The sequence below is a fragment of the Bombina bombina genome, chromosome 2 (assembly GCF_027579735.1).
Source record: "Bombina bombina isolate aBomBom1 chromosome 2, aBomBom1.pri, whole genome shotgun sequence".
NCBI classification, from domain to species: domain Eukaryota; kingdom Metazoa; phylum Chordata; class Amphibia; order Anura; family Bombinatoridae; genus Bombina; species Bombina bombina.
In genome coordinates, this window is record NC_069500.1 from 1,355,178,470 (window position 1) to 1,355,190,055 (window position 11,586).

The following is an 11,586-nucleotide window of genomic DNA, read 5'->3' on the forward strand; positions in this document are numbered from 1 at the left end:
ACATGAACAATACAGGGTCTCAGTGGGACTCCTTTAGTATCTTGGAATCGAGGGTTAATATCTCCTGAGGGGGATTATTGAACAGGTTTTTTGTTTAATCATGTTTGTTATGTGATTCAATCTGCTTATGTGTAGTGTTAACTGGGCTCATGGCTTTTGGAACATAACGGGCTTTGGAAGTGACGCAACCTTAGGTTGGGCGCGCTTTTTTTGAACTGTATGGTTCACCTTGTGACCGGGCGTTTACGTTCTGGTCTCCCATTTCCGCATTCCTGACTGTGTGGCGACGGAGAAATCTAGTCTGCTGGTGTCTGGTTCATAGGAGGTGGTGAGTGCCCCAGCCATTGTGGGTATCAGGTGCCGTTTAAATTGTTTTCTACACACTGTTCCAAATTATTATGCAAATTCTATTTCAGTGTCACAAAGATTAATTATTTTTTTTTCAGTTTAACTCATGGATGGCATTGTGTCTCAGGGCTCTTTTGATCACTGAAAACAATCTCGGACACCTGTGATAATTAGATTGCCAGGTGAGCCAAATTAAAGGAAAAACTACTAAAGGAGGGTGTTCCACATTATTAAGCCGAGCACCATTTTCAAGCAATATGGGGAAGAAAAAGGATCTCTCTGCTGCCGAAAAGAGTGAAATAGTTCAATGCCTTGGACGAGGTATGAAAACAGATATTTGACGAAAATTTAAGCGTGACCATCGCACTATTAAGAGATTTGTGGCTGATTCAGAGCACAGACGGGTTCGTGCAGATAAAGGCACATTGAGGAAGATTTCTGCCAGATCCATGCATCGGATCAAGAGAGCAGCTGCTAAAATACCATTACATAGCAGCAAACTGATATTTGAAGCTCTGGAGTCCCACAGACATCAAGGTGTAGAGTCCTCCAGAGTCTTGCAACTGTGCATAAACCTTCCATTCGGCCACCACTAACCAATGCTCACAAGCAGAAACGGCTGCATTGGGCAGAAAAATACATGAAGACTAATTTTCCAACAGTCCTGTTCACTGATGAGTGACGTGCAACCCTGGATGGTCCAGATGGATGGAGTAGTGGATGGTTGGTGGACGGCCACCCTGTTCCAACAAGGCTGCAACGTCAGCAAGGCGGTGGTGGAGTCATGTTTTGGGCCGGAATCATGGGAAGAGAGCTGGTCGGCCCCTTTAGGGTCCCTGAAGGTGTAAAAGATGACCTCTGCAAAGTATGTGGAGTTCCTGACTGACCACTTCCTTCCCTGGTACAGAAGGAAGAACTATGCTTTCCGTAATAAAATCATCTTCATGCATGACAATGCACCATCTCATGCTGCAAAGAATACATCTGCATCAATGACTGCTATGGGGATAAAAGGAGAGAAAGTCATGGTGTGGCCTCCATCCTCCCCTGACCTCAATCCTATTGAGAACCTTTGGAGCATCCTCAAGCAAAAGATCTATGAGGGTGGGAGGCAGTTTATATCCAAACAGCAGCTCTAGGAGGCTATTCTGACATCTTGCAAACAAATTCAAGCAGAAACTGTCCAAAAACTCACAAGTTCAATGGATGCAAGACTTGTGAAGCTGCTATCAAATAAGGGGTCTTATGTTAAAATGTAACGTGACCTGTCAAAATGTTTAAAAAGTTAAAATTTTGTTCAAAGTTTGATTGAAATAGCTTTTGATTTCAGTAAATATGCTGCAAACACAACAAATGAAAATTTTCAGTTCTTTACAACCTATAAAGTGTTTTGAAACTTACTGTGCATTGTAAGTTTTTTATTTTGAAAAAAAAAATACTGTTATCATTAGGAGGTTTGTTCAATAAAATTTGAATTGTACTCTTAATAGTTGATAACATGAGACGACTGTTGTTTACATCAATTATTTAGGTAAATGAGAAAGATATCATTGGCATAATAATTTGGAACAGGGTGTATATAGTCCATCTTTAGGTATCCTTTATCCAGTTATGGAGGATTCTGATGTTGAGATTGTTCGCCTTTCTGATTCAGATTCTTCGTCCTGTGAAGAATGCGACTCACTCAGGTCACTCAGTTATGTTCTGTAGGCTGTACTAGAGCACTTTGTTCCTCGGGCTCGAGGATTCAAGGGACTGCTGAGCCATCCGCCTCGGAGGGCCATGTCCTACGAGAAGCAATTCCCTACCGCTCTCTACTACTACACATGCAGGTAACCCAGATTATGTTTATCCCTCCTTGGAGGGTGGATTGTTCCCCCCGGAGGTTGTAGCAAATTTTCACTTTCACATACTTTTGATGATTGCTTGTCTACAAAGTCCAGATGTTTATTTGGAAGGTGGAGGGTTTAGCGCCCTTTTTCCCGCCGGCCTGGACGGTTTTGCCTTTCGGAGGCTCTGGGAATTGTCCTTCTTGGGACCTGTTCCTTTAGTGGTTCTCTTCTCATTGAGACCTCTTTGGACTATGTCCGTTTCTCCTTGTGTATCAGATCACCTTCTGGGGGACCTGGATTTCCCTTCGGGAGTAGGTTGTTCCCTTTTTAGTGGTGTCTCTGGGCTCCGTTTAGGGGTCCCTTCCCGAAGTCGGAAATGCTCTGCATCTCCTCCTTGGGTAGAAGAGGTCCTAGTGGTTTTTCCACTCATATGGTTCAGGTATTGCCATCTATTGTGGTATCTCTACCAATGATTTTTTGTCCTCTGATTAGGTGGAGACTTGCTGTACTCTGTTCAGGTGACTTGTCCTCACTGTTCCCCTTGTTCTTGCAGTTTGTAGTGATGTTTGGACGCCTGTTAGACTCCAGAGTCTTTATAGGGCCTTGTGAGGGTTTAGCTCTTGGAGTGGGCTCCTGCAAGGGGTGGTCTCTTCCCTTTGGGTCGGGATTTGCAAGGGTTCTTACTCTTGTTATCCAGGATAATCTGGATTTTCCCCTGTCGGTCTGTTTTTCTATATCAGACGGGGTATTTAAGTTCCTGGAATGTTGTTCATTATAAACATTTGCAGGGCTTGGACCTTCTGTCCTGGTTCTTCCGGTTGTCGAGTGTTTCACTCAGCGCTTTCATGTGTGACTCCCGCTGGTTGTTACCCGACCTTTATGATTCTAGGGCTGGTTCGGGGTGCTCCAGTTTCCAGGGTACTTGGGCTTAGCCTTTCTTCTGGCTGTTCTGTTTTACAACTTGGCCAGTTTTCCTGAGAGCCGAGGCTCTTTGGGGCTCGTCTTGTGCTGGTCGATGCGGTTCCCGTGGACAGCCAACTGATGTAACCTGATGGTGGTCTTTGCTGCCTAGCAAGCGGACGGTTTGCAGTTGTTCAGCTGTAGCTATTGCGCCTTGCATGTGTGTTCACAAGTTGTTTTTTTAAAGGGTTCTTTCCGTGTTCGTCAGTGGCGTGGCCTTGAGTTCTCTCGGTTCGGCCTCCGTCTTCCTGTCTTATGGGCAGGTGCTTATCAATGCTCTCTTTTCAGGGGGTTAGTTGTCCTCCTTTAAGAGGTATGGTTCCTATTTTTGGGGCCTCTCCTGTGTACGAGAGGTTGGAACCGATGTTTTATCTAGTTCGGGGAACAGTCTGCTCCTTGAGTTGTTCCCTTTCCATCTGGGGAGCTGCTTGCTCCACGTTGAGACTTTAGTTGGGTGGTTTTGCTAGATCTCATTGGGTCTACAACCTGTTCGACTTTCTCTAAGGAGGAGTTTTTTGGGTTGGCACCCGAGCTCTGTGGGAATGGCTGTGTCCATTCTTCCACCCTCTTGGGGGCTGGTCTTGGGGTCTCTTTTGTTCCCCTGCTTCAGATCTGTCGTTGCTTTGGCTGGTCCGGCTAGGTTTAGGAGCTGAGATCTGTTGCTCATCCTCAGGTCTTGGGGAAGCCAGTGGGCCTTTTTGTTGAGGTTCTGTGCTTCTCCCCTTTTTGAGATCTGTGAGTAGGTCGGGCGGCTTGGATTGCCTGGTGTGTGCCTTCGGTCTCGGAGGTTTGGCAATCTATTTTGTTTGGCCACTTTTTCCTTACAGATAGTATTTTCTGCTGTGTCTTCCTACGGATGGCAGCATGTTACTGGACTCAGATGTTTACCTTCTGGGTTTGCTACGCATTTTGTTTCTGTTTGCTCAGTTTTTTGGGTTCTGACGGTTTGTTGACTTCGTCTTCAGCTGTCTTTTTCGGTGCACAATGTTTGGGAGATGTTTTCTTCTCCTTGCAGATGCCCGATTTTGCACATTGTGGTTCTGCTTGGTTTGGGTATTGTATCACCTTGTTCTCAGGACCCATTTGGGTCTCTGTGGGCTTGGCTTACTTTTAAAGGGGGTTTTCCTTTATGGGATCTTGCTGTACCCTTTGGGTATCCATGTGGTTCCTCCTTGTTCTCTCCCTTTTGGGGACTTGGCTGTTACTACTGGTGCTAGTAAGGGTTGTGTGGAGACCGACTGATGGGCGACAGTCTCTCCTGGAGGAGTGTTGGCTCAGTGAGTCTGCTTTTGCGGTCTCTAGTTAGGCCTTTGGACTATCTGCGGGTCAGTGTCCTTGGGGCCTTTTCCTTTCTAGTTTTTTTCTCTTCTTTTGAACGAAGGGTTTGGTTGTGGTTTTTTAGGACTGGTGCCCTCAGAATGGGCCACCTATTGACCCTCCCGTTTTCGCATTCAGTGTCCTCTGTAGCTTGGGTATTTTTTTCCCAAAAGTAATGACGGGCAGCTGTGGACTGTTTCCATTTATGAAGAGAAACTAAAATTATGCTTACCTGATAATTTTCTTTTCTTTAGATGGAAAGAGTCCACAGCTTCCCGCCCGTTTTTTCTGTGGGGCGTCTGTTCTTTTTTATTCTTCTGGCACCTTTTCACCCTGGTATTTCTTCTACTGTTCCTTGTTCCTCTGCAGAATGACTGGGGGATGAGGGGAGTGGGAGGAGTATTTAAGCCTTTGGCTGAGGTGTCTTTGCCTTCTCCTGGTGGCCAGGTTCTTATTTCCCAAAAGTAATGAATGCAGCTGTGGACTCTTTCTATCTGAAGAAAAGAAAATGATCCGGTAAGCATTATTTAAGTTATATATGGAGACAGCTGAACAGTATGGGACTTAGCGTGCTGATTTATAGTGCAACTCTGTGTGTCTGGATGTGGGCTCTGGGCTTTAGGAACAGAGGCATTGGAAACGCTAGGTTTGCTTTTTACTTCTGAGCGCTGCGCAGCTTTATTTCTTTTGCACGCTTAGCAGTGACGGCGCTTAATTGCGGTCATGTGATCTGAACGATTGGTTCCGTTTTTTAGCGTCTCCTACCTTCTGCCGCACGGTCGATTCGATAGGGAGTTCCATCTGTGTGCTAGGAGGTGGTGAGTGCCCCAGTGCTGGTGCTGAATAAAGGTGCCTTAGTCATATTTATATAAATATTTATTTTTTCTTTGGGTATTAATATTTAACTATGGAGGACTCTGTAGCTGACCATTCAGAAGGTTCTGTGCCTTCTGTAGTTGTTTCCAATGCCTGCCTATATTGTGAGGAGACCTTGGTCTGTCCTCCTGCGCAACTCCCAGGACTCTGCTGTCCAGAAGATGCCTACCCTCTCACCTCATCCTAGGTTTAACCCTGTTACATGCAGTCCCCCTCGGCACACCTATACCTCCTGCAGGAGGGTTTTTTTCTCCAGTGGACTTTACGGCACAGTTACAATCTGCTGTGTCTGCGGCCCTAAGTGCCTTACCTATCTCTGGAAAATGTAAGAGAAAGGTTAAACATAGCTCGACAGACCTAGAACTATCTAATTTTCAATCTGACTTAGCTAGTATGACTCATCTCTCTGAGGAGGATTTAACCTCAGTGGCATCTGAGTGCGTATTGTCGGAGTCAGAGGTTTCAGAAAAACCTACTCCCTCTGAGGAACCTTCCTTCATATTTAAAATCAAACACCTGCGCTTCCTTTTAACGGAAGTTTTATCTACCTTGGAGGTTCCTGAGGCTAAACTTCCTGAAGAACCGAAAATTCAGAAGTTAGATAGAGTCTATGAGGACAAGAAGGCTCCACAGACCTTCCCGGTTCCAGTTCGCAAGGCGAACATTATTTCCAGTAAATGGAAGAAGATTGGGACTCCTTTTTCTATTTCTACCTTTAAGAATTTATTTCCAGTTCCAGAGTCACATCTGGAATTGTGGAGTTCCATCCCTAAGGTGGATGGAGCCATTTCTACGCTCGCCAAGCGCACTACTATCCCCCTGGAGGTAAGTTCCTCTGTCATGGATTTGCTGCATATACTCTGTCCCTTTAATTTCTCACTATAAAACTCTCCTCCCCCTTACCTACCTTGCTTAGTAATTTGGATCAACATGTGTGATCTTCAGCCTACAGAATCCTGCAGAAACTCTAAGCCTTTCAAGGGAGGTACTACAGCTGCAGCTCATACTGTTCCTCTCACAGATTTCAAGCTAAGTATTGCCTGCTTTGCAAACTTAAAAGATCCAGTCTCTACTGCTGCATTCGTCTCAAGTTGCTCATTAATTCGTCTGCAGTTCAATGAACTTTACCCTCTCATATACGGATTGTATTTACTTTTGGCACTAGTTCTAGAGCTACCTATTCGTCACAGAACGGAGGAGTGTTACTCCCAGCTCATCAGCAAACAATTCCTTCACAGCAGGTGCGGTCAGTAACTAAATTCAACAGCACCAGCTATCCGATTTTAAAGTAAGACTCTTTAACTCTCATTTCAAGTCTGCTCTGTTATTATCCTATGTGAAGCTCCTGCTTGTATTTCATTTACCGTACATATTTACTTACCTGACCAACATTTTAATTGAAGTCATTTTGTTTAAATCATACCTCAAATGAATCTGCTGTGTCTGTACCTGTAGAAGCGAGTTAAAGCAAAAGAAGTTCAAGTTTAATCCTATGTTTGTGCTACTTATTCTGATGAATTTTCATCCTTTAGAGTCTCAGTTTGTGATATAAGAACATAAGAATAAAACATCTATCTTATTAAACTCGTACTTAAAGAGACAGTAACCTCTATTATATTCTTGCAAGGTTTGCAGCCACTTGCTTAACTCTAATTCCTACTTAGTTTCTTATAAATAGAGACTGGATAATTTAACCCCTGTTAACCCACAGTATATAAGCAGACCAGATTACATTATTAATTGATCCCGATTATTTGTGATACTGTGTGGAAACATATTTAAAGATTCCTATTCACCCTACACCTTACATCCTTTTTTTAGGGAACCTATGTACAAAAAGCTGGAGAGTTATTTAAGAAGGATGTTTCAACATATGGGATATCTTTTTCAGCCCGCAGCTGCAGTTGCCGCTGTTGTGGGGGCAGCTACCTATTGGTGTGAATCTCTGATAGAACTAATTGAGGCAGAATCTCCTCTTGAAGAGATTCAAGATAGGATTAAGGCATTGAGAATCGTCAATTCTTTTATCTGCGATGCGAACGTGCAGATTGTACGCATGAATGCCAAGGTTTCAGGGTTTGCCGTCTTAGCTCGAATGGCCCTCTGGTTGAAGTCTTGGTCAGCAGATATGACTTCTAAATCCAGACTCCTTTCTCTTCCATTTAAGGGGAAGATTTTATTTGGCCCAGGACTAAACTCCATCATTTCTACTGTTACTGGGGGGAAAGGAGCCTTCCCCAGGACAAGAAGAACAGATCTAAGGGACGTCAGTCTTCCAATTTTCATTCCTTTCATTTAGACAAGCCCCAGAGAAATCAATCATGCTCCAAGCCCGAGCAGTCCAAGGGCTCTGATGAAGTGCCCTTGAGGCAGGAAACGCGTCAGCTGTAGGTCTGCTTGCTGTGCCTTTGAAAAAGTTTAAATGGAGATCGTAATAAAGTGGATATTTTAAACTGTATCAATCTCTCCCAATTCATTGGAACTTGGAATTGCAATTTTGTGATTTATCATGTTCTATACAGGGGCGGAGTGGAGAGCCCCAGCAGCTCCAGGTTTTTTTGGTCTTTGCCAACGTCAGGGAACTGGAATCAGAACGAGACTGCACATCGTTAGTATAACAAAGCCATAGTAAACAGAGAGTGGGAGGACACCTGTGATACAAGATTCTCTGAGGCAGGTCCTAATCACTAACTGCAAGCCTTGCTTTATATACTTACTGGCTGTGGGACTACAAGTTTTATTTACTACCACCGGACAAACTGCTATAAGTGGGGCTCAGAGTGAGTTGTGTTTACTGTGTTGGCAATTGATATATTTTGGGCTACATACTTACAATCTGTAACTTCTAAGGTGTATCACTTGGAAACCTTCCCAGACTTGGATCAAGTTCAAACAGACTAAGAAGCCAGCAGATAACAAATCTGCATGAAGGGACGGCCCCCAATCTGGGATCAGATCGAGTAGGGGGCAGGCTGTCCTTTTTCTCAGACGCCTGGTTTCTGGATGTACAGGATCCTTGGGTGTTAGATGTTGTATATCAAGGATAAAGAATAGCATCCTCCCAGGGGCAGGTTCCTCCTCTCCAGGATATCTTCAAGACCAGAGAAGAGGACAGCCTTTTTAGATTGCGTCCGGGTTCTATCTTCCTTGGGATTAATAGTCCCTCGGAAAGAGGACTAGTGTTCTATTCCAACATGTTTGTGGTTCCTAAGAAGGAGGGAACTTTCCGACCAATTTTAGACTTAGTGTATCAACAAATTTCTCAGAGTACCTTCCTTCAAGATGGAGACCATCAGATCGATTCTCCCTCTAATACAGAAGGGACAATTCATGACTACAATAGATCTAAAGTATGCATACCTGCATGTCCCGATTCATCAAGATCACTTTCAGTTCCTGAGATTTGTGTTTCTGGATCAGCATTTTCAGTTCATAGCTCTGCCATTTGGTTTAGCTACTGCTCCAAGGATATTCACAAAGGTTCTGGGTGCTCTTCTAGCCGTAGCCAGATCGCAAGGTATTGCGGTAGCCCCTTATCTGGACGATATCTTGGTTCAGACTCCATCTTTTCCTTTGGCAGAAGCACACTCTGAAACTCTTCTAAATCTGCTTTGGTCACATGGATGGAAGATAAACTAACAAGAGACTCTCTCCTGGTGACTTTGTCGGGATCACCTGTAAATAGGCACGTGCTTCTTGAGACTGTCCTGGGAGATTTTGGCTACTGATGCCAGCCTCTCAGGCTGGGGAGCGGTCTGGGGTCCCAGGAAGGCTCAGGGGCTTTGGTCTCAGGAAGAATCTTCCCTTCCGATCAACATTCTGGAACTAAGAGTGATCCACCATGCGTTAAAAGTATGGCCTCAACTAGGTTAGTCTCAGTATATCAGATTTCAATTAGACAATATAACCTCAGTCGCTTACATGAACCATCAAAGAGGAACAAGGAGTTCCCTGGCGATGAAGGAGGTTTCTTTAATCTTACAATGCGCAGAAGCTCACAACTGTCTTCTGTCAGCTATCCACATTCCGGGGGTGGACAACTGAGATGCGGACTTCCTCAGCAGACAATCCTTTCATCCGGAAAAATTGTCTCTCCACTCCGAGGTGTTTGCAGAGATTTGTCTCAGATGGGGAATGCCAGAGATCGATCTCATGGCTTCTCGCCTAAATGCCAAGTTACTCAGATACAGTTCGAGATCGAGGGATCCTCAAGCAGATATAATAGATGCGTTGGCGGCCCCATGGAGGTTCAGTCTCATATCTCTTTCCTCCATTGGCTCTGCTCCCTTGTGTAGTGGCTCGCATCAAAAAGGAGCAAGCCCCAGTTATTGTAATAGCTCCATCCTGGCCTCAAAGGACCTGGTTTGTAGATCTCGCGAGAATGTAATTGTCTCCTCCTTGGAGGTTAGCCTATCGGAAGGACCTTCTAATTCAAGGCCCCTTCCTACATCAAAACCTAGATTCTCTGAGGCTGACTGGGTGGAGATTAAACATTTAGTTCTGTCCAAGAGAGGATTCTCCAATAGTGTCATAGACACAATTGATTCAGGCTCGTAAGCCAGTTACTCGTTGCATCTACCATTAGGTGTGGAGGACTTACCTACACTGGTGTGAGGAATGTAGTTTTCTATGGCACAAAGTGAAGGTTGAGAGAATTTTATCTTTTCTTCAAGATGGCTTGGAGTAGGGCCTATCTGCCAGCTCTCTGAAGGGCCAGATCTCGGCCTTATCGGTCTTTTTGCACAAGAGATTAGCTGATCTTCGGGACGTGCCATTGTTTGTTTAGGCTCTGACTAGAATCAGACCTGTATTTAAACCTGTTGCTCTACCTTGGAGCCTCAATCTTGTTCTTCGTGTTTTGCAGGTTCGTTTGAGCCCATGCATTCAGTTGATATTAAGTTATTATCCTGGAAAGTTTTGTTCTTATTGGCTATTGCCTCAGCTCGCAGAGTCTCTGAGATTTCTGCTTTACAGTGCGAGTCCCCTTTTCTTGTGTTTCATGCCGACAAGGCGGTGTTACGTATGAAGTTAGGTTTCCTTCCTAAGGTTGTGTCCGATCGCAAAATCAATCAGGAGATTGTGGTTCCTTTCCTTTGTCTAAATCCTTCCTCTATGAAGGAACAGTTGCTCCACAATTTGGATGTTGTTCGTGCTTTGAAGTTTTACCTTTAGGCTACTAAGGAATTCAGACAATCATCATCCTTGTTTGTTCTTTATGCGGGTAGGCGCAGGGGTCAGAAGACCACTGCGATTTCCTTGTCTTTTTGGTTGAGGAGTATCATCCACTTAGCTTATGAGACAGCGGGTCAGCAGCCTCCTGAGAGGATAACGGCTCATTCCACTAGGGCAGTTGCCTCTTCCTGGGCTTTCAAGAACGAAGCCTCTATGGATCAGATTTGTAAGGCGGCTACCTGGTCCTCCTTACAAACTTTTTCTAAATTCTACAAATTTGATGCGTTTGCTTCGGCTGAAGTGGCTTTTGGGAGAAAGGTATTACAGGCTGTGGTGCCCTCAGATTAGGGTACACCTTTTTTTCTTTTGTTTCCCTCCCGTTAATTCATTCAGTGTCCTATGGAGCTTGGGTATTGTTTTCCCAACAGTAAGGAATTAAGTTGTGGACTCTCCCTGCCTTTGGAAAGAAAACTAAATTTATGCTTACCAGATAAATTCCTTTCTTTCCTGGCAGGGAGAGTCCACGACTCCGCCTGTCAAACATTTTTGTTTGAGCGGCTCCCTTTTTTAATTTCTTCTGGCACCTTTATACCCTGATATTTCTCCTACTTTTCCTCATTCCCTCGGCCGAATGACTGCGGGGATGGGGGAAGTGGGAGGGATATTTAAGCCTTTGGCTGGGGTGTCTTTTCCTGCTCTTGGTGGCCAGGTGTTGTATTTTCCAACTGTAAGGAATGAAGTCGTGGACTCTCCCTGCCAGGAAAGAAAGGAATTTATCTGGTAAGCATAAATTTTGTTATTTTTGATGCAGCAGTGGAGAATTTTCGTATTAATGCTAAGCATGCTGAATTAGCTGTTTTAGCTCGCTTGCTCTGCTTATATGGTATCTAAATAAAATTTCTGTTTGTGCCTGGACTGGATTCTATTATTGCCACAGTCACTGGGCGTAAGGGAGCTTTTCTGTCCCAAGATAAAAAAAATCTAATGGTAAGCTTTGATCTGCAGAGCATTTTAGTTTCTTTCAATCTAAGGCTCAGAAACCTTCACCTTTGCCCAGAATGTTTGCTTCTCCAAATCTTCC